Source organism: Rhinatrema bivittatum, chromosome 3 (assembly GCF_901001135.1).
Source record: "Rhinatrema bivittatum chromosome 3, aRhiBiv1.1, whole genome shotgun sequence".
Taxonomy (NCBI): Eukaryota; Metazoa; Chordata; class Amphibia; order Gymnophiona; family Rhinatrematidae; genus Rhinatrema; species Rhinatrema bivittatum.
The window spans coordinates 561,227,245-561,250,146 of record NC_042617.1 but is presented as its reverse complement, the minus strand read 5'-3'; positions in this window follow the sequence as shown (position 1 = coordinate 561,250,146).

Below are 22,902 nucleotides of genomic sequence, written 5' to 3'. Positions count from 1 at the left end.
CGAACTGATGTTATCCTACGAAGTCCGGTATATAAAAACCACAAATAAATAAAATACAGTAGTGCACAGCGTACAACAGCCTCAGTCAATATTTGTAGGACGACTGCTTGGAAGTCTTTGCACACTTTGTCCAGACTGAACATAGTCCAAACTGAACATAGTCCATTATTACCTATTCGCTCAGACTCTGCCTTAATCATGGTAATTAATATCCCTACCTCATAAGGGCAATTCATCAACGCTATAAGCACATTGACTGGCATATATGTTCTCTCTATTTAAACCCCTGCTTCTTTTCTCTGATCCAAGTTATATTACTCCCTTGTTTTATTGTAACTGCATTCCTTAGCCTTCTCTTGTTTAATGTTTTTACTACTATTATTATTATTTTTATTACTTAGATCAATGTTATTTTTTACCTTTTGTTCCCTATCCACTTGTTAATTGTAAACCGACTTGATGCGATATTTATCGCGAATGCCGGTATAGAAAAAAATAAAAATAAATAAATAAATATTGCATGTAGATGCTTCTCTCTTCTTGTATGGCTGTGGTTGGCAGCATCGTTCAAAAGTGCATGGATTTCAGACAAAAGTAGTTTTATTTACTTAATATTAAATAACAAACAGGGATGCATTAAACACCCATTGCCTGAATACCACTTTTTAGTATTAACTTTAGAGTTTATGATGGAACAAGAACAATGTTTGGGTACTTGCCAGGTTCTTATTTGGGTAATTTCCAGGTTCCTGTGGCCTGGTTTTGGCCTCTGTTGGAAACAGGATGCTGGGCTTGATGGACCCTTGGTCTGACCCTACTTGGCATTTTCTTATGTTCTTATGTATTTTTATTTAACAGCTTTTATATACCGACGAACGTTGGGAACATCTCATCGGTTCACAAAAAAACAAAAATCAGCAACAAGCGCTTTACAAGGAACAAAGAACTGAAAGAAAAAGTAATCTTAGGAAGAAGTAGTCTTAGGAAACAAAAGAACTAAGGAAAATTAAGGAGGGGCTAGGAGGGGGAGGGGCAAGCGGGCGGGGGGGAGGTGAACTGGGGGGGAGGGAGAGGAGGTAGGGATCAAAGGAGAGGGAGAAATGGTTGACTATATTTAACATAACATTCTTAGAAGGAGGCACTAAGTACAAGTTATCTACAAATTATATACATGTTATATACAGATGTTAGCTAGCATGGGAGTTAAGACAGGTTGCATTATGTTCTTAATGAGACAGAATGCATATTATTCTACAGTTACGTTCTGTACTATGTTGAAAGCAAGGATAGTTGGGGTGCCTCCTCTTAATCACATTTATTTATTTATTTATGTTTGGTTTTATATACCGACATTCATTGGGGTATATCACATTGGTTTACATAATAACTCGGAGAATAATAAGACTAAGATGTCTTATTATTATTAAATTGTAACAGTAAAAAACTTTAAAAACTCATTACATTGTATGATTGTAACAGTAAGAACTTGGGGAACAGATTGGAACTTAAATGTGATACGCGAGCTCTAAGGGCATGGAATTCCATAGGGATGAGCCGGCTATGGAGATGGCTCGCTCCCTGGTGGAGGAAAGGTATGCAGTTTTGAGAGAGGGGGTGAAGAGGGTTCCTTGATGAACTGATCTCGATGGCCGGTCAGAGGAGTGGAAACAGGGGGGATCGTCAAGCCAAGAGAGGTTATGGTTGTAGAGGGATTTGTGGATGATAGTGAGGGTTTTATGTATTATACGGGCTGGGATGGGGAGCCAGTGCAATTCCTTAAGAATGGGGGTGATGTGCTCAGCTTTACGGGTGTTAGTCAGGACTCTCGCCATGGCATTCTGCAGTATTTGGAGGGGCTTGATGGTAGTGTAGGGAAGGCCAAGGAGTAAGGAGTTGCAGTAGTCCAATTTCAAGAATAATGTCGCTTGTAGGACAGTGCGAAAATCTTGTGCATGGAGCATGGGTCTGAGTTTTTTTTAGGACCTGTAGCTTGTAGAAGCCTTCTCTTATGGTAGTGTTAATGTGCTTTTTAAAGATGAGTTGATTGTCAATCGAGACCCCAAGATCTCGAACATGAGAAGGGAAGGAGTCGGCGGAGAAATTAGGGTCTTGGAGATTGAGTGGAGAGAGGTACTGATGATTAGAGATGAGGAGGAGTTCAGTTTTGGAAGTATTGAGGGCCAAATGGAGGTTGGTGAGGAGGATATTTATGGAAGAGAGGTAGCTTTCCCAAAACTTAAGGGTTTGGGGAAGGGATTCTTTGATAGGGATGATGATTTGAACATAGTCTGCATATAGAAAACATTTGAGGCCAAGGTCAGAGAGGAGATGGCAGAGGGGCAGTAAGTATATATATTGAAGAGGGTGGAGGATAAGGATGAACCCTGAGGGATGCCTTGGGTCAGCTGGATGTGGGAGGATTCAGATTTGGCGATTCTAACGGAGTAGGCTCTATTGTTTAAGTACGAGGTGAACCAAAGTAGGGCAGTGTCAGTGATACCAATATCGGTTAACCGGTCCAGGAGGATCTTATGGCTAATGGTATCAAAGGCAGTGGAGATGTCAAGGATGGCAAGAATGAATGATTGCCCATGATCCATGCCTTTGAGTAAGGTGTCGGTTAAAGAGAGTAGGAGGCTTTCTGTATTGAGGGATTTGCGGAATCCAAATTGGGATGGGTGTAGGATGTTATGATCCTCAAGGTAATCGGTGAGTTGGGAATTGACGATCTTTTCCATGACTTTGGCCAAGAATGAAGGTTGGAGATAGGGCAGTAATTGGAAGGATTGGAGGGTTTTTTAAGGAGGGGCTTAACCACAGCGAATTTAAGTGGGTCAGGGACTCTACCTTGGGTGAGGAAGCAGTTGATGATATCGGCAAGGGGTTTTGAGATGATGGAGGGGATGGATAGTAGGTTTTTTGTGGGTATGTGTGCAGCACGTTTGATTCTTTTTAAGGTCGATTCAATGTCTTTGGCTGAGGTAAGCTCGAGGGAGGCAAGGTTAGAGTTAGGAGTTTTGGGGAGGGGATTGGAAGGGGTGGGATTGGGGGAGAATTGGATGAGGATGTTGTCAATTTTGTTTTTAAAGAACTGGGCGAGTTCTTCGCATTTGCTACCAGCTTCATCATCCGTGATGGGGGGGGGGGGGGGGGGAAGGGTTTAGTGAGTTCTGCTACATATGCGAAAAGGGCTTTAGGGTTGTATTGATAGTCATGGATTTTTGCAGCATAGAAGTCATGTTTGGTGTGGAGAATCAGGAGTCTGTAAGCGTGGAGCGTGGATTTGTAGGAGGCTGCATGTTTAGTGGAGGCGTTTTTACGCCTCCACTAAACATGCATTACATTTGATTCTGAGGACGTTCTTTAGTTCTTTTAGTTTGGGAGAGTACCATGGTTTTCTTATGTTGTGTGACTGGGGAATCTCTTTAATAGTAAGTGGGCATAGTTGGTTGGCTATCATGGATGTGATGTTGTTCCATGAAGCAAGGGCAGCGTCTGGGGAGGAGAGGTCTAGGTTGTTGAGGGAATTAGTGCAAGAGGTGATCAGGTCATTGGTGGGACAGGATTTATGAAAGGAAATGGTGTGGCTGTGGGTGTGGGTCAGAGTGAGGAGGGCCTTAGTGGTAAAGGATGCCTTGATAAGGGAGTGGTCAGACCATAGGACCGGTGTACAGGTGGGTAAATCAAGGAATTGGAGGCTGGAATTGGTGAAGATAAGATCAAGGATGTGTCCTGCTTTGTGTGTGGGTGAGGAGATAAGTTGCTGGAAACCAATGGCATGTAGGGCATTGAGGAAGGTCAGGCAGGATGAGGTGGGGGGGGGGGGTATCTACATGGAGATTGAAGTCTCCTAAGATAATAGCAGGGGTGTCGATATTCAGGTTATTGGAAATAAATTTGATCACTCAATGTGTTAGCAAATTCCAAGACCTTATATATCCGTCGTGGGTGACGTCATCTTCAGGGGACGCCCCCGAGGTTCGCGCCATCGCCGGTACTTCAGTCGGGGCCACGCCACATGCGCACCCCTAGGCCCTCCAGGAACAATGGCGGTTTGCAGCGTCTAGCTGGTCCGGGGATGCCAGAGGACTTCGGCAGAACAACATCGCGGCAGCCAATTTTCCCACGGACGAAGAGGGAGGCACCAAAGAGGTAAGGAGGGCAGAGAGAGGGTGTCGGGAACCCTCTCTCTGCCCTCATTTGGAGTACTGTGTTCAGTTCTGGAGACCATATCTCCAAAGGGACAGAGGATGGAGGTAGTTCAGAGAAGGGCGACCAAAAAGGTGGATGGTCTGCATAAAATGAGGAGAGGTTGAAGAACCTAAATATGTACACCCTGGAGGAGAGGAGGAGCAGGGGTGATATGATACAGACTTTCTGATACTTGAACGGTTTTAATGATCCATTGTCAACAACAAACCTTTTATGTTGGAAAAAAATCAGTAGAACTAGGGGCCACGATTTGAAGCTCCAGGGAGGAAGACTCAGAACCAATGTAAGAAAGTATTTCTTCATGGAAAGGGTGATGGATGTCTGGAATACCCTTTCGGAGGAAGTGGTGAAGACAAAAATTGTGAAGGATTTCAAAGGGGCATGGGATAAACACTGTGGATCCATAAAGACTAAAGGATGGGAATGAAAAGAAGAGCCATGGGGGTGGATTACTGGCGTTGAGGCTAGTACCTGGTGATTACTACCCTTATTCAATAAGCCTTCGCATGGTTAATGCAACTCCAACATTGCTCTCTGCTTCAACGGCAAGGGGAAATGTGAAAAAGAGGATTTGCATTCAGATAACAACCAACAAGGACTGAACTTCACAAGCTGGGTAAACAAATAAGCGTTGGGGTAGCTTGCTTATTACGGCAGTTACTACCCTAAAACAATTAAGCCTGATACATCACTTTGAATGCATATACAGCCTTGCTCTCTGCTTTAACGGCAGGGGGAAATGTGGAAAACAGGATTTACATTCAGACAACATCCAACAAGGCAGTGATCTGTGCAGTCTGGGTAAACAAGCATCAGGGTAACATGCTTGATGTGGCGGTTACTACCCTTAACCATTAAGTCTTATGCTCACCTTTGATGCAACTCCAACATTACTCTCTGCATCAATGGCAGGGGGTGGCAGGAAATTTGAATCAAACAGTTACCAACAAGGGCCCTGAACTTGGTGGTTCGTGAAACAGATAAGTATGGGAAAATATGTGTGGAAGCTTGCTGGCAGACTAAATGGGCTGATTGGTCTTTTTCTGCCGTCATTTCTATCTTTCTAAGTTTCTATGAAGTTAGCATGTAGCACATTTAAAACTACCTGAATGTAAACCGATGTGATATCTCAGATGGAATGTCGGTATATAAAAATAAATAAATAAATAATCAGAGAAAGTTCTTTTTCACTCAATGTACAATTAAACTCTGGAATTTGTTGCCAGAGGATGTGGTTAGTGCAGTCAGTGTAACTGGGATTAAAAAAGGTTTAGATAAGTTCTTGGAGAAGTCCTTACCTGCTATTAATCAAGTTGACTTAGAAAATAGCCACTGCTATTACTCGTATCAGTAGCATGCCAGGCTCTTCTTAGATTTTTGGGTTCTTGCCAGGTACTTGTAGCCTGGATTGGCCACTGTTGGAAACAGGATGCTGGGCTTGATGGACCCTTGGTCTGACCCAGTATGGCATGTTCTTATGTTCTTAAAATTAACCAGAGCATGTTACTGGAGCAGCCACATTCACTAAAATGATCTTATGGCATGTCTTGGTAAATATCACAGAAATACCAGTGTCTACTGATACCAAGAAGAATAAATTAAAGTATTCTAAAAAGTTGTTCTATGTGGAATAGCAAGTTCCTCAGGTAATCAAGGCTAGTCTAAGGCTAAAGAAAGCCTACCACTGCTGTTGATAATGAAAAAAATCGGCATTTTCATTGTTAGAAATTTAATTTCACTTTATTTAGTGCTGCAGTGTCTGTCTTGTTTATCATAGTAAAAGATAGATACACAGGAATTGCAACATAACCCTTCAGTGGCTTTTAAATTGCCTAATCTGGTGCCACTGCTACAGGCTGTCTCTTTGTGTCACATGAAAAATGATGTTGTGCCACGCTGGCCAGAGAAAAACAACACCCCACACTGCCTTTGAATGTCTGCAGGTAATGTAGATTCAACACTAATGCAACCAAAGACAAGAATCCACTATTAGCAAAATAGACGTTCTCTCAGACACAAGAAGGCAATCCAATACTGTTTGTCACACAGCAACATTTAATCCATGGACTGAAAAATTCCCATTTACTGTTTGACTTCATCCAAAGCCATCTGATTGACCATTTGGGCTTCGATTTTAGCCAAATATTTTTAGAGAATGCCCACAGTGTCATTTGCTCTAATTTTTGATCTGCAAAATACCCCTCGGCTTCTTTAACTACTTCTGTTGCCAGCTACATGTTTACCATGATTTAGATGTCTATTATACGCATGAATGACTTGTCTACTTAATTTCATCAAAAAAATGAACCCTAGTAAGTGGCACAGATGCTAGTATGATGGTAATCAAATTAGTTTTTGGACAGGTTTATGGCCACTTGCTGTCAGCTAAGCTCTTTTTGGCTATCATCACTCCTAATACAGTTTTGATGGTGATTAATGACTCCATTAATATAGTTTGTTTGTGCTATGATAGACATGGCATTCTAGTCTACTTTGTTGACCATAACTGGTCATAAATTTGAGTAAAATACAGTGGAAAAAAAAAAATCCCAACCAATACCAATCATTTTTAGTGTTGCACCATTACATTTTACCTTGGTGAACCCTTCCAAAAAGATTTTGCATTCACTTTATAAAGACTCTTTTTTTTCCAAAGAATTAGGCAGCATGAATTTAGAAATAATTTTCCTATCCTTTCATTGTGCCATGATAGCAAGATATAAGCACGCATACCGATTCTCTCCCTCCTATTGTTCCCTTCTTCCTGATGCCGAATCTCCAGAATGTCTTCCCCATCACTCATTCATTTTTTCGATACATTCTAAAACTATTTTATCAGTCTTCGATAGTTCTTCTTTTCTACCCGCTATCTAATTTTAGAACCACTCTTTCCGTAGTGCAGCATCCTCAGTTTAATTCCATCTCTTTATTTTCTTTTCCTCTAACCACGAAAGGACAGGACTATTTTTTTTGGTAGCAACGGGGAAGCTTATCAAGGCTTTTTTTTTTTTTTTTTTTTTTTTTTACCTAGGCACAGAATGTTGATAAATCAGGGCCACATTTTCACTTTACTACTTTCCCATAGTATGAACAATATAATGGCTGTAAAGGGAGCTGCTGTCTCAAATGCAGTTTGGGAATTTGCACAGCTTTTTATGTTTAAACAAGCAGGTTATTATAGTTAAAGATGCTTCTCCCATGTTCATATTTGATTTTTATGTTCATCTGTGCACCATGCCTAAGCCACGCCCACATACTTCTAGGCAAAAAAAACATCTGTTATCCACATTATTAGTTCGGAATTCACCCATTTGAAAAGAGCCTTATTCCTTCGTTAAATATTCCACAGGAAAGAAATCCTTTGGCTCTGCAGTAGTATGGAACCAACATTTCCCCGCACAAACTGACATTTCCAAACCAGCTCCAATTGAATTAGAGTTATGCCAACATTTGTATAGTGACAACTGCAATCAAAAAAGGGTACCATTTTATCAGAATATTTTACAGGGAAGGATTTTTTCCAGATTGCAAACCATAACTGGATTATTTTAGCATGTAAGAATATGAGAATGGATTTTTATTTTATTATTTTTTTTAAAGAGCTTGCCACTGAAAAATATTCAGAACTCCACCTTTTTTGGATTATAATCCTTAAAGTCCCAAGAATTGGTCCACCTTTAAACTCAGTAATTGCACTAAATTTTATATCCAGTGACTCTGCAATCACTGTCCTCTTTCACTTAAGTAACTCTAATGCAAGCTTCAGAAGAGATGTCTTGAACAAAGCTCGCATTCATAATGATATAGTTGTCTTGTCAAAATAATCAAACCTCTAAATGCAATTGTATATGGGGGAAGTTTTAAAGTGTGAAACAGTGCTTTAGCTGGGGAAAGGAGCTTTTAGAAAATTGCTGACCCTGCATGTAGGTAATTTCATGCGCCTAGAGCTAGTGCACATGCAATTTTATCCGTACTGAGAAGAGGCGTTCCCAAGAGCAGGTTTGGGGATGGGCTTGAATTTACACACGTACTTTTGAATTTTTAAAAGTACGCATGTATTTTTTTTTCTCACAGCAGGGGTAAATGTGTGCATTTAGTTCTGCAATAATTTTCAAAGGGAACATGCATGCAAACGTTTCCTTCGGAAACTGAAATAAAATCCAGACTTTGCAGTAAAAGAGTTAGTTTGAAAATTACCCCCCCGAAGAAGGGTAATGATTCCCTCCAGTGTTTTTTTCCCCATGGAAATGGCCTATTATAAAATTGGCCACTCGATATGTAAGTGCGTGTAGCCTGTATGTGCTTAAGTGTACCTACAATGAGCAGAGGCGTTCTTGGGGAGGGGGTGGAGCAGGTCAGGGAGGGGTTTGCACTTCTTTGCATACTTTTGCATATTTAAAAGTATGCGTGAAAAATATCTGCACAAAGGTAGCAAGCGTTATCGTGTATGGGTAGCTTTGGTGGGATAATTAACGGGAAAATACGTGCATACTTTCCTTTTGAGAACTGGTGTAACTTATGCGTGTATTTGATGTGAAATGTATAAGGTGAATTTTCAAAACGTTGACCATGTAAAAATGGCCATATATGCATGTATGTGTCCCAAGTGCCCACAATGCATATTTTAAAAAGGAGCCACGTATGCATGTAAATGACACGTGTGCAAATAAAATTATATGCAAAAATAGGGACATATTAGGGGCTCGTCGGGCAGGGTTAGCACGTACATGTGTAATGAGGTATTTTAAAATCGATGTATCTTCAAACGTCATCCAACTTACATGTGCTCATTTACTACTGCTCATTTACATACCCAAGTGCAAATTTTCCTTTTGATTTTTGGCATGGTGTTTGGCAGATTAGCTTCTCCAGGTGAGTGGACACAGGAGCAAGCTACCAGGATCAGACTGGGACCTACTGGGGCCAAAGTGGGAAACACCTGGGTCATACAGGAATGTCACTGGGAAAGCTTGGGTGGGGAGGGGGTGATTGTAGCTGGGATAGGCAGGATCACCAAAGAGGGTTGGGGTACATATAGATAGACTGGGCCATCCTGGGTGGTAACTGGGACATACTGGTTTATACCGGAGGTAGTTAGTATAGATAGGGAGAACAGACATATAGAGCTCTACTGGGTGGTGGGAGTGCATGCCACTGGGACATACTAGGACTTACAGGGGATGGGAGTCAGCAGGGGCACATCCCTTTTCAATATGGCTCTAATGGCCTTATGGCTACTCAGGTCACAGTACCTGAGGAAGGAGCAAGAATGTAGGAGGAAGAGGTACCCCTTACAGAGAGTATACAGGACTAGGACACAGGATCTGTCAGAGGAGCAAGTCATGCACAGGTTCAGGTTCAATAAGGAAAACATATGGAACCTATGCTAGTAGTTAGAACGGGACCTGCATCCTATCACCTGAAGGGCTATGCCTTGCAGGTATGCAACAAGGTCACTACTGCCCTGGAATTTTTGACCACCAGCATCTTCCAGATACCTCACGGCTGGAATAAGCCAAACTACCACATCCACATATAGGGGTAGATTTTCAGACGAGCGCGAACAGCCTACTTTTGTTTGCGCTCCAGGCGCAAACAAAAGTACGCTGGATTTTAGTAGATACGCGCGTAGTCGCGCGTATCGCTAAAATCCTGGATCGGCGCGCGCAAGGCTATCGATTTCGTATAGCCTGCGCGCGCCGAGCCGCACAGCCTACCCCCGTTCCCTCCTAGGCCGCTCCGAAATCGGAGCGGCCTAGAAGGGAACTTTCCTTTGCCCTCCCCTCACCTTCCCCTCCCTTCCCCTACCTAACCCACCCGCCCGGCCCTGTCTAAACCCCCATCCTACCTTTGTCGGGGGATTTACGCCTCCCAGAGGGAGGCGTAAATCCCCGCGCGCCAGCGGGCCTCCTGCGCGCCGGGCCGCGACCTGGGGGCGGGTACGGAGGGCGCGGCCACGCCCCCGGGCCGTAGCCACGCCCCCGTACCCGCCCCCAAAACGCTGCCGACACGCCCCCGCAACGCCGCGCGCTCCGGCCCCGCCCCCGACACGCCTCCCGACACGCCCACTCCGAAAACCCCGGGACTTACGCGAGTCCCGGGGTTCTGCGCGCGCCGGTGAGCCTATGTAAAATAGGCTCACCGGCGCGCAGGGCCCTGCTCGCGTAAATCCGCCCGGTTTTGGGCGGATTTACGCGAGCAGGGCTCTGAAAATCCGCCCCATATTGCGCACTTCCTAGTAGTGTTGCTCAGGAAACCATACCACTATATATCCTTCCTCAGACCAACATCAACAACAAATCATGACTGATTACTATCAAATATCAAGCTTCCCCTCCATCTTGGGGGCTAGGGATGTGCATTCGTTTGCGATGAAATAGGAAATATAGAAGACAGGGGCCGGCCAGTGGCTATTGGTGCCATTGGCTGGCCCCTGTCACATGGTAGGAGCAATGGATGGCCCGCACCTGAACTAAAGGAGCCTACATTTTGGGATGCACACGGAAAGCCTCATAAATCAACCATTAACTATTACCACATGCATTCAAAATGCATGATGCTGGGACAGGCACAAGAGTTTTACATGGATTAGATTGACTCAAACAACTAGAGTCTACCAGTGAAGGTATAGGCAGCAAAGGCCTCATTTAAACTGGACACAGGTGCTCAGTTTGATATTTTACCAGACCATGATGATAAAAGACTGAAAATTAAACCAAACATACATTGTACAAGCATAAAACTGGCTAAAACAAGCAAAATGAAGGCGCATCACCAGCATCAGGTGTAAAAACACCAAGGGCAAGCTCTCTTTCATACATAATAACATAGTAATGTCAGCAGAAAAGGACTAGATGGTCCATCCAATCTTCCCAGTCAGCTTCTTATGGTAGTATCTGCTGCTATGTCGAGGATACCCTCATGCTTTTTTCTCAAGGGTAGTAACTGCCGCTCCGTGCAGCAGTTACCCCCAAGCATTGTGATAATGGGAGTAATATTTACAATCAAAACCAAGCAACTGTCAAAACCATAGCAAATTACTGCTAGCAACACTGAGGGGCCTTCTTGATAATTAAGACAATGTTGCTTGACGTTCTAGAAGCCATCCTGGGCTTTTTACCTTACGACTGCATGTCAGTACCCCAGACTGTAAAGGTCAGGGCCCATGTTGGTAGATGTTGGTATCCCCCTTTTTTCCCCCTCCAACTCCCACCCCTCTACCATCGAAGGGGGAGGGGGGGATTAACACCAGTTTTGGACATAACAGCCTAGGCTGTAAAAAAAATAAAAAAATATGAATCTGGTCAAACGAGTACTTGCCTTCCAAGACTTTGATGGCCTGAGTCGTGAAATTTCTATTTCAGAATAGCAAGATTTATTTTTTAAAAATGTCATTTCTTCTCACTTTTCTATCCTGCTCTTTTCCAAAAAGAAAAAAAAAAAAAAAAGAACCAAAAGCAGCTCACAACATAATGTAAAAATAACAAAATAATAAAGATACAATACAAATACCTTCAAAATACAATGAATTCCCTGTCCCTATCCTCTCTCCAAAAACTAATCAAAGAAATAAAGATGCCCCTCCAGTCAACCAGCTGTGCAGAAGAGAGCCATTTGCTCTCCATGATCAAATTAGAGGCTCTGTCAAGGGTGGAAGCAGTACAAATTATACTGAAAGTTTAGAAACCCACAGAATGGGTGAGCTTCCTAGTCATGTAGCAATATAATGGCAAATTGTGTACATGTTTAGATCCAAGAGTCATTAACAAGGCTATCAAAAAAGAGCAGTTCAAAATGCCAACTAGAGAGGAAATTGATTCAATTTGTAAATGCTCATTTTTTTTCAGTAAATTGGATGCCGCCTCAGAATTTTGACACTTGAAGCCGACAGAGGAAAGCTTAAAACCCTGTACATTTACTACTCCATTTAGAAAATACAGATTTCCGCGACTATGGCTTGTTTTTGTTTTTTTTTAAGGTACAACATAAACCATACATCTAGGGACCTATGCAATAAGGCAATTCTTCCCAACCCTCGCCTGGAGGCACATCTAACCAGTTGGAGTTTAGGATATCCATAATGAATATGCATGAGATACATTTGCATATTTTGAGGACCCAGGGGATGCAAATCTATTTCAGCCATGTTTATTGTGGAAATCCTGAAAACTCGATTGGCTAGGTTTGCTTCCAGGATAGGACTGGGAAACACTGTAATAAGGTTTAATATGCATGTTAAGGCCTTTTGCACACATTAAAAACAGCATGCTATGCCAGGGGTACTCTGGAATTTGTTGCCAGAGGATGTGGTTAGTGCAGTTAGTGTAGCTGGGTTCAAAAAAGGTTTGGATAAGTTCTTGGAGAAGAAGTCCATTAATGGCTATTAATCAATTTTACTTAGGGAATAGCCACTGCTATGAATTGCATCAGTAGCGTGGGATCTTCTTAGTGTTTGGGTAATTGCCAGGTTCTTGTGGCCTGGTTTTGGCCTCTGTTGGATACAGGATGCTGGGCTTGATGGACCCTCAGTCTGACCCAGAATGGCAATTTCTTATGTTCTTATGTTTTTCAAAACACCCCTAATGAATATGTAGGACAAATATTTGCCTACTTAGGGGGTAGTGCATGCAAATAAGTCTCATGCATATTCAATAGAGATATTATGGAAACCTGACTGGTTGGGAGAGCCCCAAGGACCGTTTGAGCACCCCTGTGCTATGCAAGGATTCGCCATCACATTAATATTTAAGCATTAAAAGAAGTGCTTTGAGGAAGCATCATATGCAAATGAGATTTTAACAGGCCTATGGGAAACAATGTGGTATACTTTCCATACCTGCTATTTTCCATGGGCTTGGAAAACCCCCGTCTTAGACTACATGTTACATTTTTTACATGCACAATATGGCCCAAAAGTACCTAGATTGCATGCTAACCAATCCAAAGTGAAATGGCTGATAGGCATATGAAATTTCCTCTCCCCCTTAAACCTCAACGTGAGAGGCTTGACCTCCCCACAACCATCCCAGTGCAAACCCCAACCTTTCCTCCCCTCCCAAGTCCCAGTCCCCTGATGTCAGGAGCCCCCTCTAGGGCGCCCCCTCTTTCTAACTCATCCCCTAATTCCATGATCCTTGGATTTCAAATGAGAGTCCCTTTTTAAGGCAACTATCTTTCACTCTCACTCCCTAAAACTAAAAGAGCCTCCCTCTGCAGGACAGCTCAGACCCCACCCACTTCTCTGGAATAGTCACCTACCATTTTGGAGGTCCCGGCATTCTTCAGTGGTAGGAGGGTCTGCAAAGCATTTCTGCTATCTTGGCTGCTCTCAAATGACATCAACTAGTGGCATGTCACTACCTAGCAAGCAGATGTTCTTCAGAGTTCAGCACTCCCTTCTGCTGCAGAAAAATATTGTGACCTCCAGAATAGTAGGTGGCCATTCTGGAAGGGTTAGGGATGGGAAGTCTGGGCTAGCAATACAAAGGAGGATCTCTCAATTTTTAGGAGGGGCAGGGGTAGGAAAGAGTTGCTCTGAAAGTGGGATGTTCATTTGAGGATTATCTCAAAGGGTTCTTGGACTTCCCATGGTGGGGAGACGGAAATCCCCTGTGTACACCAATCTTTTCACTTTGGGTTGGTTAACAGATTGGATTTCTACACAAAGTTAGCATGCAAAGCACAGATTCCTGATTTCCATGCATGCTACTTTCATGACCAAACTAATGTGGAAAAAGTTGATGTGCATACCAGTAGTATAAACTTCCACCCCTTGAGGGCTGCTAACAGGTCAGATTTTCAAGATATCCCTCATGAATATGAATGAGATAGATGTGCATGCACAATGCCTTCATTGTATGCAAATATATCTCATGCATATTCATTAGGAATATCCTGAAAACCCAATCTATTGGCAGCCCTTGTCGGCTGGAAGTGAATGCTACTGGTGTATGCGGTAAAACCTCTTGCATGTCACATTAACCCATTATGTCTCGATGTCCTATTTAGAGGACAGCTTCTTAAAAAATTTGTGAAATAATGGTTTAAGAGGTGTTGTACTGTGCATGTTAAATATTTACTGAATTTTACAGTACATTTTTTACTGCTAGTTTTACTGCATAGGTCCCATAATCTATGATCACATTAACACATCCATAGATCAGTGTTTCCCAACCTTCTCCTTAATAAGTATTCATGAGATAAATTTACATGCACTGGGGACCCAGTGTATTCAAATCTATCTCATACATATTCATTGTGGTAATCCTGGAAACCTGACTGGATTAGTATGTCTCCAGGAGAGGGCTGGGAAACATTGCCATAGACAATAGAGATGTGAATCGGTTCTGGAATCGTTTCCAATATCGTGTTCGCAGAACCGCGGGAAATCTTTGTTTCCCGCGGTTCTGACCGCTTTTTTTCTTTCGGCAGTCCCGAGACGAAAAAAACCAAAACCCCACCTCAACCTTTTAAATCTAATTATTTCTCTGCCTTGTTATCAAGGGATAGAACATTTCTTGACACATTCTTGTATGGATAGTGATAGAGTATTCCCTTGATAACAAGGCAAAGAACTTCGTTGAGCGATTGATGGTTTTCAAGATCCTTGGGAGGGAGGGGGGAGGAGGGAGGGGAAAGGAGAAAAATTTACTGACAAATTTATGGGGATACCAGTAATGCAATATATGATGGAAATGACTATAACTGTGAACATGTAATGTTAAAGTTGTATTGCAGCTGTTATGTTGTTCAATATACAATAAACATAAGATCAAAAAAATATATATAATTTAGAATCTCCCACCCTCCTGACCCCCCAAAAGTTTCCTAAAGAACCTAGTGGTCCAGCAGGGGTCCCGGGAGCGATCTCCCGTCGTCGGGCTGTCGGCTGCCAATAAACAAAATGGCGCCGATGGCCCTTTGCCTTTACCATGTGACAGGGGCTACCGGTGCCATTGGCTGGCCCCTGCCACATGGTAGGAGCAATGGATGGCCAGCGCCATCTTAAAAAATGGCACGAGCCATCCACTGCTCCTACCATGTGATAGGGGATGGCCAATGGCACCGATAGCCCCTGTCACATGGTAAGGGCAAAGGGCCATCGGCACCATTTTGATTAGTGGCAGCCAACAGCCCAAGAGCAGGAGATCACTACCGGGACCCCCGCTGGACCACCAGGTACTTTAGAAAAGTTTGGGGGGGGGGGGGGGGGTCGGGAGGGTGGGGGATTCTAAATAATTAGATTTAAAGGGTCGGGGTGGGTTTGGGGTTTTTTTTTTTCTGTGTGCCCTTTCTTCCCCCCCGCCACCAAAACAATAAGAAATGCACACGAAAATTTTGTGGGGTTTTCCTATCGCTTTTGGGGATCCCCCGATACTTGATGGATTAGAAAATATCGTATGATATTTTCATCCGTCAGAAAAACTATTCACATCCCTAATAGATAACATCATATTCTGGGGCTCCATCAAAGTGGAATGTTACGCTCGCCGCCCACGGCAGCCCCATGGAGCGGCCCTCTCACCTCTCTGCACAAGCTTCGGGCTCCAGCTTCTCGTCGCTGGCGGCTGTGGTCCGCCAATCCCGACCTCAGACTTCCGCCAACGCCTCCAACCCTGCTCCACTTCACGGGACCTCCAGCCAGGATGCCTCCATCCATCGGGCCTCTCCGCGGGGTTTGCGGAGAGACGCTGCTGGTGGCGCCGCACCCCTCCCTAGGCGCGTATGCCCACACCAGTGAAACCTTTAAAGGGCACGCGGCGGGAACCTGGCCGCAGACCCGGATGCTGACGTCAGTTCCCTCAGCGCTTAAATGCTCAGGCCTTGCACTGAAGCGTTGCCTTTGCAACAGGTCTCCTTGGTCTCCTGTTCCGGTTTCCTCGTACTCGTTGCTTCTCCATGAGCCTTGCTTCGTATTCCTGTTTCTCCAAGTTCCTGGTTCCTGTTCCGTGTTCATCTTGTCTGTGTGCTGATTGACTTCCTGGTTCTGACCATAGCTACGCCTGACCTTGCCTGCCTTCTCCAAGCCTGACCACTGCTATGCCTGACCTTGTCTGCCTTCTCCAAGCTGGACCATTGCTATGTCTGACCATGCCTGCCTTCTCCATGCCTTGACCATAGCTCTGTCTGACTATGCCTGCCTTCTCCGTGCCTTGACCATTGCTATTTCTGACCACACCTGCCTTCTCCGTGCCTTGACCATTGCTATGAACGACTTCGCCTCAGACTTTGAGTCCAGAGTTCCACGTTGCTTGCTACACCTTCCAAGTGCTACACCTTCCATTCAAGCTTGGCAGTGACGCCTCTGTCCCTTTCCTCTGGATACAGATTAAGGCTTCGGCCTCCCTTTGCTCAGGCACCTTCAGTTCCTTCTTGCTCCTTGGTGCTTGAGTTCCTGTTCCATATCCCGTCCAGGATAGGACCACGCCATCTGCTGGCTGCTGTCTCTGGGCTGAACCATCTACTATCTGTACTTAACCTTGAGGCCCGCCTATGTCCTGCCGGTCCCAACACCCGAAGGCTCAACCCGAGGGGAACATAGGCTGGTATAGGTGAAGCTCCAGTGGCCTCTAGCTTCAGCCCACTCCACCTGCTGATGGTGGGGACCTGTAGGCCCTTGCCTATGAGTTGCATCAACCACCACCTCAGCCCAAGGATCCACCTCCTACGCAACATGGAACATGATCAAAGGCTTCAGGAAGCTCTGGAGGCAACAAGAGATGTATAATTAAAATTCAACAAAGATAATGAGGCATGGTATACTGTATGTAAAGTCCCTGCCTCAACTTCTCCATTCAAGATCATGGACCATTGTAGCGCTCATGATCCCAAGTTTTTCCTGCACAGGAGTAAAGGACAAGTCTTTCAAGGGCCTTAGGATTTTCTCTGGAAGTCCTCTGCAATAGTACAGTAAGAAAAACACACACCACTACTGTAAATGACATCCAAAATAAAATCCTTTTTCTGGTAAAACTTTATTGCAAAGGTGAAAAGTCACAGTGAGCACACTTTTGTTAGTGCACATTCAATACAGAAGAATAAAGTCCCAAGAAATCACAGTGTCAATCAATAGAAAAATTGCAAATCACTGGCAGTTGGTTCTTTTGGTATGGGAACCCTCCCTGGGCACTTCCCCTGGTTGCAGATCATGGAATCCATTACGTTAGAACTGGATGTTCCTCTTTAAACAAAGACCTGGGACTGATACTTTCCTCTGACAACCATTCTAGAATGGCTTTCCCCTAGCTTGGCAAACTAGCTAGGAAGATTCATTCTTTACTCAACTGAAGAAGTCAACCTGGACAACTGAGAAGTTGGGAAATACTTCTCTCTTTCTTGAGAGTATCTCTAGTTCTTCAAGAAATCTTAAGTAGTTCACTTGAACCTCCAAGACAGCAAAAGGTTCCCAAGTCCTGAAGATCTGGATATTTCGACCTTAAACCCCTGCCACCTTTCCAGGCCAGGAGACAGGCAGTCCTCTCCCTTGAAAAGAATACCCTGAGCCTTGAACCACAAAAGCATAGAGTTTTGTCAGATTCAAGACACTTTCTACTGCAGAGTGCCAAATACTTTACTATTAGGAATGTGCATTTGTTTGAAATGAATGGTTAAAGCATAATGATGAGTCCATATTTGTTTGTTTCCTATTCAAACCTATGGCCCACTGAAGTCTATAGCTCTGTACTGCTGAATAAAAAACAAACAAAAAAAACAAACAAACTGGTAACTATAGCAACCAAATCTTGCTTATATGACCTCACAGTCAGGACAAGTTGGCAAGGAGACCAGCCAGAGGACAAATCATAGTACAGCATCTTTTTAAATGGCCTCTAACTGCTATTTGGGTCAAGTGATGCTGAGTTGTTCCCACTGTAAAGTCTGAGCATGTACAAGAAGCAGACTGTATTTCTTCTCTAGCTGTTGGCATAGAAAAACATGTTTGTAAAAGCTCTCATAGAGTTTTAAAAAAATGTTTAGAAACGTTTAGGTTTGGCACCGGTAAAGAGCTACTTCTGAACTTTCTGTTGCAATGGTCTCAATCAGAGACCAAATTTCACCAAAAAAATCCAAAATTCTGCCTAGCAGCAAGATCAATTTCAAGTAGGGAATGTAATAAAAGCTTATGTCACAAAAGTGATACTGATGGCAGATCATTCTCTTGTACTAAATCTTACAAGTGGCAAGTGCTTCAACAGGAAGACAGGCCTATCCAATGCCATTCTGCCTTGCTGCTATACCCCTTAACTCATACCTTAGGAGTCTTTCTTCTACTCGGCATTGCTGCCATACCCAGGCTTTGTACTTTCAGGTTCTTACTGCCACTCTGCCTAGCTGTCATACACCAGACTTTAAACCTTGCAATGTTCTTGCCACTGTGGGGGAATACTTTGCACCTCTCATAGTGATTTTGGTGTGTTGATGCCACTTTTTGTGCTGCCATGTCCCTTTATTGGTGCCTTGAGGTTTTTTTTCTGCCATCTTTTCTGCTTTGTTCCCCCTTCATGGTGTTTTAGGATGTTGATGACACTCTTAGTATCATTCATGCTGTCTATGAGGGTTCATACCACTTTTTTTAGGGCTCTCTTTTGAAGGCTTCAGGTCTTCTTCCTATTCTTGCTGCTTCTTTGTTATTATTTGTGATGGTTGTCGGTGGATCCCTGGGCTGGTGGCAGATGACCACGCCCACGGGGGAAGGTCCCGAGAGGGGCCACCAGTCAGGCTCAGATTTGGAGACACACACACACTTAGTTCTTTTATTAAACTGAATTGTGGACCACCAGAGGTGGCAGTAGTGAGCTGGAAATAGCCCGCTTGGGCTGTAGTCCCTCAGGCTCTAGAACAGCGATCCCACAATGGCTGTGCTGTAGAGAAACTAGAAAGAGTGAGTAGGCAGGATATGCAGAGTTCAGGAAACAGAACCTTGTTGGTAACACTCACATAATAGTCTATTAGAAGAAGCCCAGGAGCTGGAATGAAGGCAGGCCCTCAAGGAGCGAGTACCTGGTTCCAGGGATTAGCTTTGAGAGAGAGGTGGTAACTCACTGGTGTTGTAGGCAGCAGTGTCTTCCTGGTAGAAGTGGTATTCAGTAGCAGGTCCGGGAACGTGGACCCTCGAGGAGCACATACCGGTTCCAGACTGCGACCGGAAAAGCAAAAGAGAGAGAGCAAGGCCCCCAAGGAGTGGATACCTCAATAGTAAAGTCCAAAGAGGCAAAGTAGCAAGGTACGCGGAGAGTGAATCCCATCCGCAGCGATACCTGAAGGAGGAAGGTAGGAAAACCATTGCTAACTCGAATAGCTAGCAAAAAGAAAGACCTTATATATCCGGGCTTGATGACATCATCACAGGGGGATGCCCCTGAGGTTCGCGCCACAGCTGGTACTTGAGTCGGGTCCGCGCCGCACGTGCGCCCTTAAGCATCTGGACACCATGGTGGAAGGCATCGTCTAGCCGGTCCAGGGACACCGGAGGAGAACGGCAGGATGTCGCCATGGCAGCCAAACGTCCATCAACAAACGAGGGAGTCGCAAAAGAGGTAAGGTAGGCGGAGTGGAGATGTCGGGCAGCGACGGTCGCAACATTCTTTCCTCCTCTGATGGTATCTTAGAGAACTCCTGCCACTGCTGGTACCCCTTTGCTTCTTTACAGTGCTTTAGGCTAATCTTGACACTTTTGGTACCACATTAATATAGTTAAAACCCACCACCCAAGGGAGATGGAGGTTAAAGAGCATACTACCATTTAAGCGAACTGCAGCTGAGTAAAAAAAGAGGACAATGCAGCTATGTAACATGAGCCACCAGCCCAGGAAACCCAGAATGAGATTGAAATGGTTGCCAGACTCCTCACCATGAAGGTGCTTAAATGACCATTGAATAGATGAGTCACTGTGCCCTGGACTACTGTTGGTAACTTGCAGTGAAATATCACTTTAAATCAAAGGATAGCAAAATCCTAAATTATAGAACTATGACTGGAAAAGTCCTACATTTCAGAATTCTGAATTAAAGTGGGATTTGTGAGAAAAATGTTCTAAAAAACAGTCCGAGGAAGCAAACAGATTCTTACCCTAACAAAGGTAACAAGGGAGTCAGACTCTTGGAACCCAGTTCTCAAACAGAAAAAAAAGGCCAGGAAGGATGGAAGGGTATGCACATAATCTCTTTCCATGGGCCTGCCAGGGTCTGGGCCTTTTGGCTGAGAGAAGATAATCCATCTAGGCTGGGTAACAGCGAATAACTGGCCATGAGCTTAGCAGAGCTAAAATCACTAAAAGCTGAGACTGCAGAGGGCCCAGAAGACCTGAATCACTGAATGCTAAACAAACCATGCCCCTAGTGGAGCTGTACACCCAAGCCAGGAAAAGTCCTTCTACCAAGGGAGAGGAACAAAAGGACAGCAGCAGATACAGAGGCGGAGCAGTCCCCCAGGAGGGTGTGGACCCCAGCAGCAAGGTGAGCAGTCCTCCTTGAAGGTGTGGACCCCAGCTGCAGATTGAGTGATCCCCTAAGAGGAAGGGGACCCCAGCGGCAGATCAGGAAGTGACCCCAAATTGCCAAATATTAAATGTTCTTGCTACCTTGTAGAAATGTATATAGTTGTGTGGCCTGAGACTATTAATCACTAGTAGATAAGTCTATTGTCTGACATCCTATTTTGATGTACATAGTCATGTAGAAATGTATATACTTATATAGTCTAATAAACCTATATATATATATATATATATATATATATATTGTACATATTGCCAGGCTTGTTCACAGTCCCAATTGTTTTCCTGGGGTGAAGGGAAGGAAATCCCACCCACTAACACCTTCTAACCCAGGTGGAGGCTACAGGCACCAAGAATGTGAGGACCAAAAGAGTCTGCCCTGGGGGGGGGGGGGGGGGGGGGGGGGGCTCCCACCAGGTCGGTTCGGAACCCAGGAGGTAAGTGGTCAAGGGGGACCGCTTGGTACATTGGCATGCCTTAACAACGGTCAAGGGGGACCGTTGATACATTGGCATGCCTTCAACCCTTCTAATGATGTCTAAGAACATGAGAATATATGAATATAAGATTTGCCGTACTGGTTCAGACTAAAGGTCCATCAAACCCAGTATCCTGTTTCCAGCAGTGGTCAATCCAGGTCACAGGTACCTGGCAGGATCCCAAAGGAAGATAGATTCCATGCTGCTTATCCGATTGATAAGCAGTGGGTTTCTGTTACTGCACCTTAATAATGCTTTATGGATTTTTCCTCCAGGCACTTTTCCAAACCTTTTTTAAATACAGCTACACTTACAGCTTTCACTACATCCTCTGGCACGAATTCCAGATTATGCATTGAGTACAAAAATATTTTCTCTTATTAGTTGTATTAGAATTGATGAAAAAACTCCAATTTTAAAGTCCAAAATAGGTTGCAGTACTTCCCCCATAGACTTTAATGGTAAATGAATGAAACAAAAATCTTTTTATTATTTGAAACTAATGAACTGAATGGAGGTGCCATACAAATGAATGAATGAATGAAAAAATTTTCCTCCGCTCAACTCTAATTAACGGAGACATTAGAACAGTTTACAGTCAAATCAAAATTTGCAATTAAAGTACCATAGGAAAATCCATTTGTGCATAGTTTCGAAACCCAGTTGTGTCCCTGTGTATAACATAGTAGGGATGTGAATCGTTTTCCATATCGTCTTAACGATAGAAATCGTGTGGCAGGGCAAGAAAATTGTGTTAGGCACGATTTTTTAGTTAAAAAATCGTTAAAAATCGTTTTTTCCGATTAGTGCGCACTAACTCGAGTTAGTGCGCACTAACGGGAGTTAGTGCGCACTAACTGGGAGTTAGTGCGCACTAACTGAAAATGATACAATTTGACACTTTTCAGGTCAGTTAAGGTCAGTTTAGGAATGAATATGTATTCCTATTGGCTGCCCTCTTATTTATTCATGTTACCAAGTTTCCCACTGACAGTATATGGGGGATGGGAAATGGAAACAGTTGGTAGCTTGACAAAACAAGTAATGTGATCAGTCAATGTGACTAGAACTTGTGCCCTAACCCTGATACCAGGGGTATTGTGATCTTCCTGCACACAGTGCCCTATCCCTATTAATACCAGGAGTGTTGTGATCTTCCTGCACACAGTGCCCTAACCCTGGCACCAGGGGTGTTGTGATCTTCCTGCACACAGTGCCCTATCCCTATTAATACCAGGAGTGTTGTGATCTTCCTGCACACAGTGCCCTAACCCTGGCACCAGGGGTGTTGTGATCTTCCTGCACACAGTGCCCTATCCCTATTCATACCAGGAGTGTTGTGATCTTCCTGCACACAGTGCCCTAACCCTGGCACCAGGGGTGTTGTGATCTTCCTGCACACAGTGCCCTAACCCTGGCACCAGGGGTGTTGTGATCTTCCTGCACACAGTGCCCTAACCCTGGCACCAGGGGTGTTGTGATCTTCCTGCACACAGTGCCCTATCCCTATTCATACCAGGAGTGTTGTGATCTTCATGTACACAGTGCCCTATCCCTATTAATACCAGGGGTGTTGTGATCTTCCTGCACGCAGTGCCCTATTCCTGATACCGGGGGTGTTGTGATCTTCCTGCACACAGTGCCCTATTCCTGATACCGGGGGTGTTGTGATCTTCTTGCACACATCCCGGTATCAGGGATAGGGCACTGCATGC